This window comes from Schistocerca piceifrons, chromosome X, assembly GCF_021461385.2.
Source record: "Schistocerca piceifrons isolate TAMUIC-IGC-003096 chromosome X, iqSchPice1.1, whole genome shotgun sequence".
NCBI classification, from domain to species: Eukaryota; Metazoa; Arthropoda; class Insecta; order Orthoptera; family Acrididae; genus Schistocerca; species Schistocerca piceifrons.
This window is the reverse complement of record NC_060149.1, coordinates 13,104,319-13,114,593: the sequence shown is the minus strand read 5'-3', so window position 1 is coordinate 13,114,593 and position 10,275 is coordinate 13,104,319. Positions and strand designations below refer to the sequence as shown.

The 10,275-nt window shown below is 42.1% G+C and overlaps 1 pseudogene; it reads right to left on the bottom strand.

The window, feature by feature from the left end:
- Window positions 1-5,494: 5,494 nt before the first annotated feature.
- LOC124723776 lies at window positions 5,495-5,612 on the bottom strand (annotated as a pseudogene).
- Window positions 5,613-10,275: the final 4,663 nt, after the last annotated feature.

Genomic DNA, 10,275 nt, shown 5'->3' with positions numbered 1-10,275 from the left:
GGTGGAGGAGTATCTATAGCAGTAAAGAATTCAATAATATCCAGTGAAGTTATTAGCGAATGCGAATGTGAAATAATCTGGGTTAAGTTAAGTATCAAAGGTGGGTCAGATATGATAGTCGGATGCTTCTATAGACCACCTGCATCAGCAACCGTAGTAGTTGAGCGCCTCAGAGAGAACCTGCAGAACGTCGTGAAGAAGTTTCGTGATCATACTATTGTAATAGGGGGAGACTTCAATCTACCAGGTATAGAATGGGATAGTCACACAATCAGAACTGGAGCCAGGGACAGAGACTCTTGTGACATTATCCTGACTGCCTTGTCCGAGAATTACTTCGAGCAGATAGTTAGAGAATCAACTCGTGAAGCTAACGTTTTAGACCTCATAGCAACAAATAGACCGGAACTTTTCGACTCCGTGAATGTAGAAGAGGGTATCAGTGATCATAAGTCAGTGGTTGCATCAATGACTACAAGTGTAATAAGAAATGCCAAGAAAGGAAGGAAAATATATTTGCTTAACAAGAGTGATAAGGCACAAACCGCAGAATATCTGAGTGACCACCATCAAACGTTCATTTCTGAGGAAGAGGATGTGGAACAAAAATGGAAAAAATTCAGAAACATCGTCCAGTACGCCTTAGATAAGTTCGTACCGACTAAGGTCCAAAGCGAGGGGAAAGATCCACCGTGGTACAACAATCATGTACGAAAGGTACTACGGAAACAAAGAAAGCTTCATCATAGGTTTAAGAGTAGTCGAATCATAGCTGATAAGGAAAAGCTGAACGAAGCGAAGAAGAGCGTAAAGAGAGCAATGAGAGAAGCATTCAACGAATTCGAACATAAAACATTGGCAAACAATCTAAACAAGAACCCTAAAAAGTTTTGGTCATATGTAAAATCGGTAAGCGGATCTAAATCCCCTATTCAGTCACTCGTTGACCACTATGGCACCGAAACAGAGGACGACCGAAGAAAGGCAGAAATACTGAATTCAGTGTTCCGAAACTGTTTCACTGCGGAAAATCGTAACACGGTCCCTGACTTCAGCCGTCGCACGGACGCCAAAATGGAAAATATTGAAATAAACGATATCGGAATTGAAAAACAACTATCACTTAGTAGCGGAAAAGCATCCGGACCAGACGAGATACCCTTAAGATTCTACAGTGATTATGCTAAAGAACTTGCCCCCTTTCTATCAGCAATTTATCGTAGATCGCTGGAAGAACGTAAAGTACCTAGCGACTGGAAGAAAGCGCAGGTCGTTCCCATTTTCAAGAAGGGTCATAAATCAGATGCGAATAATTATAGGCCTATTTCGCTTACGTCAATCTGTTGTAGAATAATGGAACATGTTTTGTGTTCTCGTATTATGACGTTCTTAGATAATACAAATCTCCTTCATCATAACCAACATGGATTCCGCAAACAGAGATCATGTGAAACTCAGCTCGCCCTATTTGCCCAAGAAATTCACAGTGCCGTAGACACTGGCGAGCAGATTGATGCCGTATTCCTGGACTTCAGGAAGGCATTTGATACGGTTCCGCACTTACGTTTAGTGAAAAAATACGAGCTTACGGAATATCGGACCAGGTTTGTGATTGGATTCAGGATTTCCTAGAAGAAAGAACACAACATGTCATTCTTAACGGTTCAAAATCTGCAGATGTAGAGGTAATTTCGGGAGTACCGCAAGGAAGCGTGATAGGACCTTTATTGTTTACAATATACATAAATGACTTAGTTGACAACATCGGTAGCTCCGTGAGGCTATTTGCAGATGACACGGTTGTCTACAAGAAAGTAGCAACATCAGAAGACTCGTACGTACTCCAGGAAGACCTGCAGAGGATTAATGCATGGTGCGACAGCTGGCAGCTTTCCCTAAACGTAGATAAATGTAATATAATGCGCATACATAGGGGCAGAAATCCATTCCAGTACGATTATGCCATAGGTGGTAAATCATTGGAAGCGGTAACGACCGTAAAATACTTAGGAGTTACTATCCGAAGCGATCTGAAGTGGAATGATCACATAAAACAAATAGTGGGAAAAGCAGGCGCCAGGTTGAGATTCATAGGAAGAATTCTAAGAAAATGTGACTCATCGACGAAAGAAGTAGCTTACAAAACGCTTGTTCGTCCGATTCTTGAGTATTGCTCATCAGTATGGGACCCTTACCAGGTTGGATTAATAGAAGAGATAGACATGATCCAGCGAAAAGCAGCGCGATTCGTCATGGGGACATTTAGTCAGCGCGAGAGCGTTACGGAGATGCTGAACAAGCTCCAGTGGCGGACACTTCAAGAAAGGCGTTACGCAATACGGAGAGGTTTATTATCGAAATTACGAGAGAGCACATTCCGGGAAGAGATGGGCAACATATTACTACCGCCCACATATATCTCGCGTAATGATCACAACGAAAAGATCCGAGAAATTAGAGCAAATACGGAGACTTACAAGCAGTCGTTCTTCCCACGCACAATTCGTGAATGGAACAGGGAAGGGGGGATCAGATAGTGGTACAATAAGTACCCTCCGCCACACACCGTAAGGTGGCTCGCGGAGTATAGATGTAGATGTAGACGGTAGCGAGTTTCACCAAAGCAACACGGGGTCACAGCCAGCAGCGTCGACGAGACGCATCGAAAAGCTAAGTACTTATTCCGCGCCGGCCGAAGTGGCCGTGCGGTTAAAGGCGCTGCAGTCTGGAACCGCAAGACCGCTACGGTTGCAGGTTCGAATCCTGCCTCGGGCATGGATGTTTGTGATGTCCTTAGGTTAGTTAGGTTTAACTAGTTCTAAGTTCTAGGGGACTAATGACTTCAGCAGTTGAGTCCCATAGTGCTCAGAGCCATTTGACCCATTTTTGAACTTCTTCCGCTTCCTGTAATTCCCACTCGTGGTACCTCTGCCTGCCACCGCTAGCTTTCCATGATGGACCAAGTCTTAAGAAAGAAACTTGTTACCACACGCCCTGCGGCGAAAGCAAACCTCTGCACCATCTCTTGTCCATATCTCTTATGTGCATAGATAAAATAAGCTCACTGAGCACGTGTTTATACAGGCTCGTCAGAAACAGTGTGAAAGGCTTAAAAGAGTATTAACAGTTTTCCCTCGTCTTTCTTAAACATTATAGCTTCACATCCACACAATTATACTCGCATTCTAGCACATTAATATAAACTAGTTTTTATGTTGTTTATGTAGGTCTTTTTTTCTCAAGACTTTCGTATAACTGTGAAGTGTTCCTTAGGGAACTGCTAGACTTACATATATTTCAACGGCGTGGTCAGAAACAGTATGGAAAGTTTGTCAGTGTGTTGCCGTAAAATATATATATATATATATATATATATTGCGCCGCTTCCGAGTTAATTATCACTGAAGTTAACTAATCAGGCAGTTGCGCGTGCAAATACGAGCTGCCCGCCAAACACAATTAGTGCCCTGTTGACCTCATTGCATAGATGATAGCGCACGTGACTGCTCAGTCCTTGGCTAGAGTTCGAGCCCTACTAACGTCCCATCTCCAGTTCTTAGAACGCTTCCTTGTTCGGATTTAGGAAACCAAACGAACAAGTTTGGCGACATCGGCTCTGGCGGGCCTCCCGAATACGCTCGTGCAACGGCCGGACTGGCTAACTTCAATGCTAACTCGGAAACCGCGCAAGGTATCGACTTTTTTTCTTAAGTTACTTCTCACAAGGGAACCTCCCCATCGCACCCCCCTCAGATTTAGTTATAAGTTGGCACAGCGGATAGGCCTTGAAAAACTGAACACAGATTAATCGAGAAAACAGGAAGAAGTTGTGTGGAACTATGAAAAAAATAAGATACAAAACTGAGTAGTGCATGGCAAGATAAGCAACATCAAGGATGCTCTGAGCTCAGGAGCGTCGTGGTCCCGTGGTTAGCGTGAGCAGCTGCGAAACGAGAGGTCCTTGGTTCAAGTCTCCCCTCGAGCGAAAAGATTAATTTTTTTATTTTCAGACAATTATTATCTGACAAATTCTTATGTTTTCATCACTTTTTTGGGAGTGATTATCACATCCACGAGAAAACCTAAATCGGGCAAGGCAGAAGAATCTTTTTTTACCCATTCGCCAAGTGTACAAGTTAGGTGGGTCGACAACATATTCCCGTCATGTGACGCACATGCCGTCACCAGTGTCGTATAGAATATATCAGACGTGTTTTCCTGTGGAGGAATCGGTTGACCTATGATCTTGCGATCAAATGTTTTCGGTTCCCATTGGAGAGGCACGTCCTTTCGTCTACTAATCGCACGGTTTTGCGGTGCGGTTGCAAAACACAGACACTAAACTTATTACAGTGAACAGAGACGTCAATGAACGAACGGACAGATCATAACTCTGCGAAAATAAAAAAAAAGTAAACTTTCCACTAGAGGGAAGACTTGAACCAAGGACCTCTCTTGCCGCAGCTGCTCATGCCAACCACGGGACCACGGCGCTCCTGAGCTCACACTCTTCTTGATGTTGCCTATCTTGCACATGGGCTACTCAGTTTGTTTCTTTTGCTTATTTTTTTCATAGTTCCACACAACTTCTGTTTTCTCGATTGATCTGTATTCAGTTTTTCATGGCTTATCCACTGTGCCAACTTATAGCTAAATCTGAGGGGGGTGCGATGGGGAGGTTCCCTTGTCAGGACAACCTATCCTGCAAGTCCCTTGCAAGATTTTTAGGCTGTTTCTGTCCACATGACTTCACTGTACAGTGGAGTTACAATTTAAATGAATACTTAACTGAGCTTTTATGTATAATATTTTCCTCTAACATAATGGTCGAGAAACATTTAATTTATAAGAGTGATGTCAGTATACTATCTAGTTTAGGCGGTAAAGCGACTGGAATGGTTAAGTGTGGCACCTTGCTGCCCTCTATCGTTGACAGCGTGTTGTAAAGCCATGTAACTGTGTTGGTCACTTGGTATTGAATTAACAAATGGCCAGAAAGTTACTGGACTTCTCTGTTCATTAATCGTGTTACTGGTAGAATGCATAAACATCTTACATTCAGGAATTGTCGGCACTTGTAGAGTGGGCTGCATTCAGAGGAGCCACTTATCATACATCTTCCAAGATGGGTGTGAATATGTCTGATGGAATGGAAATGGTCTTATTCAAGTCTAGAATAGCAATTTGCTGTAACGCATTGATCGACATACGTTGAAATATCTGATGTTGCACAACACCTAGATAAATTACTTTTGTAGCAGATTGAGTCAGTTTAAGTCTCTAGTGCTCTAGTGGTACCCCGTCTTCAGGCCACAAGTGGCCCATCAGGACCATCCGACCGCCGTGTCATCCTCAGTGAGGATGCAAGTATTACGGGTGTGTGGTCAGCACACTGCTCTCCCAGTCGTGATGATGGTTTTCGTGACCGGAGCCGCTACTATTCGGTCAAGCAGCTCCTCAGTTGGCAGCACGAGGCTGAGTGCACCCCGAAAAATGGCAACAGCGCATGGCGGCTCGGATGGTCATCCATCCAAGTGCCGGCCACGCCCGACAGCGCTTAACTTCGGTGATCTGAAGGGAACCGGTGTATCCACTGAGGCAAGGCCGTTGCTGTTTAAGTCTCTGCTGTGAAAAAATTTCCAGTCAGTGATAGTGAAGACAATGAAACCGACATTGCCGAATACTTTTTGACAGCCTGATATACTTAAGACAGGCTCTTTAGTGTGACAGGCAAGTGACAGCTGAAGCTGTTGAGCTTTTGAGCTTTTTTACATGAAAGCTCACTTAACTACTGCAAATACGTACTCACATAATGATTTTAAGATGGCGCCCGAGTCTCACTGGGGGACTGGCTGTGCGAGTGCATGATACTCGGTCGCCGTCTCTAAAATGTTTATGACTGAAAATATCTCCACTATATAAGGACGAGCTCAGTGAAGTTATTTTGTTTATTCGTATAGAACTCGACTGGGAAGGCTTGGTAGGCACAGTACGTCTGTAAACAGAAAGGTGATTCGTGCTCGCGGTGGAAGAAGTTGCTTATTAAGAAGAACACTACAGCTGCTGTACGTGATGACTAAGAATTAGTTTCCCCTATAGCAGAGTAGAACAGTGTGCAGTGATTTATGTAATCTCTGGTTGTATGTTGTTGTGATACTATTGTTACTAGCTTGTATCTGCATTCCATACAGTGTTAACGCAACTTGCTGGTGATAAACAACCCACGGGCATGGAATAATTTTTACTGCTGCAGTCACCTTTTACTAATATTTTATTAGCACAATGCATTTAGGCTGCATGCTCCCACCATCAGGTGCATTATACAGTTACTTACATATCAGCTGATAGCTAATGTACATTAGCTGTGTGTGCCAGTGGGGTTAAGAATCGAAAAATAAACCTGCATGGAAGGATAAATCTGTTACAGTGTGTTCATTATGTGAATAGCATGATTACGTAATATACTAATACGTTTACTTACATTTCTGTTGGCTATTTCATTTTCTGGCACTCAGAGCACAGTAACAGGCAAAACACAATGGATAAATAGGCACATCTTGATGAGCACAGCATAATAAAACAAATAGCTTCAGCAAATGGCTATGATGAAGTATTAATTGATAACCTTACACACAAAAGAGAAAAAACAATAATAAACCACCTTCCATACATGAAATGAAAAAGAAACCCACGGCTTGCATCCCTTTCACAGGCAAACTCTCCTACAAAATAGCAAACATTCTCAGACCATACGACATTAACATTGCTTTTACATCACACAACAAACTGCAACACACACTGAGACACAATATATACACACAGACGGATATACACTCACAATCAGGCATCTACAAAATAATATGTAATACCTGCAGATCCCTGTATATAGGCCAGACTGGAAGAGACTTCCAAACGGGATGTAATGAACACATCAATGCTTACCACACTAACAATTACAATAGATCAGCAATAGCCACCCACATAAAAGACACAGACCACCCATTCCATGATATTGCGAATGACCTTCATATATTACATAAAAAGAATAAGGGAACCAAATGGACTTATATGAAGAACCGGAAATCTTCATTCATGGCACAGCACATGGAGATGTCTTATTAAATGGTAAGCTTGAAGGTAATAATAACGTTAACTTGTTCAAAAACTCCTCCAACATTAACTATTTATTTCAATGACAGAATAGTTTTCATTAAGTATCCATGTAACATTCTCCATATTGCCAATACATCTAGACAAAAGTCCTCATCTTCTCTACAGGTATATATTACTGTGTTTGAAATTGTAAGTAGTTTAGCTTAGATTTTATAACTCTTTGGAAAGATGTAAACAAATGTTTGTGAAAATGCTAAGTTGTGATTTACCTGTTACTGTGCTCAGTGTGCCAGAAAATGAAATCGCCAACAGAAGTGTAAGTAAACGCATTAATAAATTACGTAATCATGCTATTCACATAACGTACACACTGTAACAGATTTATCCTTCCACACAGGTTTATTTTTCGATTCTTAACCCCACTGGCACACACAGCTAATGTACACTCTTTGACATAAAACTGGACCGGCGGCCGGCCACAGCAGAGCCTAAGTCCGCGCCGATTGCGATATGGGACAAATAAACTGACCGACTCGCTAATTCTCTAAGTCCGGTTATCTGCACAATCTGGCAACACTGTAGACTGCGGCACTTCCTGGAGGAAGACTTCTCCCATGATAGACAAACACCAGGCTGTGGACGCCTGTGGTCTAGCGGTAGCGTGCGTTGTTGCTGTTCCCAATGTTTGTGGATCGAGAGCAGCTGGCACAAAGCATTTTTATAGCCTCTTTAGTCTGAATGCTGCAGATGTGAACGTAATGGTAGCGCAGATTCAATCTATTACGCTTTCGGACACACTGATATCAAAATTTTATCCAGCAACGATTTTGCGGTAGATTTCCTGCAGACTGTCCTCCTCGGGACGCCATATGTGGAAAGGCTCCGGGATCCATTTGCTGGCTACCGGCAGCGGCCGTGGCGACAGCAGTGGCCTTGCTCTCCCCCGTTCTATAACGAAAGCGCCTGCCACCACTCATCGCTTTTGATAATTTAAAACATTTTATTATTAAATGTTCCTCCACAGAAAATTTCTACGATTTCCATTCACGCTCGAAAGCAACGGAGACAGATGCCCAGATCAGTAGGTGGGTACTATATTACATTAATCGGCAAGAGCTGAGTATGGTCCGAAATTAATTTTATAGACTGGGACGAAATTAAACCACCTCACTACATTCGATGAATTTGTAATTGCATCATACATCGTTTCTTTTCCTTTAAAAGTCAATTATTTGTGCAACTTTTGGCCAATATTCAGATGTATTCGTCAAGCTAGAGTGAGCGCCTGTGGTGTAAAGTGTATTACAGTTCTTGTTTCATTCCTTATGGTAAGTCTATGAGATAAACTGTGCGAGTACGTTGCAATGCGTGCTCTGTAGCAGTGCAGGAACACTGCACATTTGGAATTCCATGTATGGATTCATGAAGTATTTAACGTTGATCGCAATAATAGTTAAAGTCATCAGATTTAAACCAGAAAAATTTATCGTTTTGGAGGTTTCAGAGAATGGAGAGGAATTGATAACGCCGGTGTCAGAAAACGTCTGCAGTTAAATGCTATTGCAAAAATTTAGAAGAGAGCGACTATATTAATCAACATGTGCACTTCATAAACAACCTCCTGACACGTTAGACCTATATGACGAACAAAGCTCAAATTCGTATCGTTGACAATTGGTTTGAATCTTTTCAGGAACTATTTTACAGTGAAGCAACTTGGCATTTGTAAAGCAGACTTCCATGACATTAACATAATTTACTAAGTCGAAATTGCACGAAGATTGATGTGTAAAGGCATTCTTCAGATTTCGTATAAGGAATTTTTACTAGCAGTTTGCAACTCCATTAATTAAAATGGAAAATAAGACTGTATTCAGAGGCTTTCACCGATACTGGAACTGCAATCTTAAATAGCACTAGCATCGCAACGCACAAGGGAACCACTGAGCTATCGACACACTGGCGGCAACGGGCGGACTATAGTCATTGCGATATTGCCTGAGCATCAAAACGCAACCTTAAGCACACAAACAGGTATTACTTATGTAAAGAACGTCGTTCTTTGAGTCCAGAAATTAAATATACTTTCTAAGGGTCTCATCTTACAGTGGATTATATCGTGTGAGTCTTCGATGTGGAAAACGAATGTCAAGTGATGCCGGGCTACACCCGGAAGTAAATACACTATCACAGTGTTGACAAATACTTGTTACGACGCTGCCAATTCTCGGCTCTCTTATGAGGCAGCTCTTTAGCGAAATGCTTGTCGTGATTGTCCGATACGGTTCTTCAGAGGGCAGACGCGCGCGCGCGTTTCCTTTTTATGCGGCGTTCTCCCCTGAAAATTTCTGACGTCGCTTTGTGGACTACGTATACATTTGAGGCATTCAATTATCATTAATCCAGAATGATACTAGTTTCAGTTTCCGGCGTGGAAGAAGGCTGTTGACGCCGACATTATATCATTTCAACTTAGGGAAAGAAAAACGGATGATTCAGTGTTTCTCATTCAGTATAAAGCCTGTGAGATAATTTTCCGTAACGTTCATAATCATCTCAAAATACATACGAAGTAAAAACACATCGGAAGCTAATTTGAATTGAATATAATGTAAGATATCAAACGCTTTGCATCTAGATGTCGAATGTGTCCACGTGCAATCTTTAGCAGCATTCATGTAGAATGTCATGATTACCACGAGAATGAAGAAATATGTTGGTAGGGATGGAAGCAAGAAGAGACGCAATCAACAAATATTCGATTCCTCATGGCATTCATTTCATTTGAGATGTAAGAAGAGGTAAAGCGGGATATTACTTCCGTTAACACGAGAGATATGCCGCACATATGGATAATGAGGAAGTCTGTGTCTTCATACGTTTCCTTCTCGAAATCTGTATACTCTGTTGTCTACTAAGTAGACTGATTATTGTTTCCGTAATGTTACCCTCTTGTTTGGCCCCTTAACGATGAACATATTCCAAATGCATGTCTCTGCATGAAAGTAGTTGTTCGAACCCTTCCTGCGTTGTTTTTTGTTTCTTTGCGGGGAATTCATGAAGCAGACCAGTGTGCCTCCCCCCTCAAGGGTTAGGTCTCAAAACTACCCTTGGGTCAGCTGCTGGTTAGAGTGTTGCAACTGTAAATGGAAGGCTTTGTTT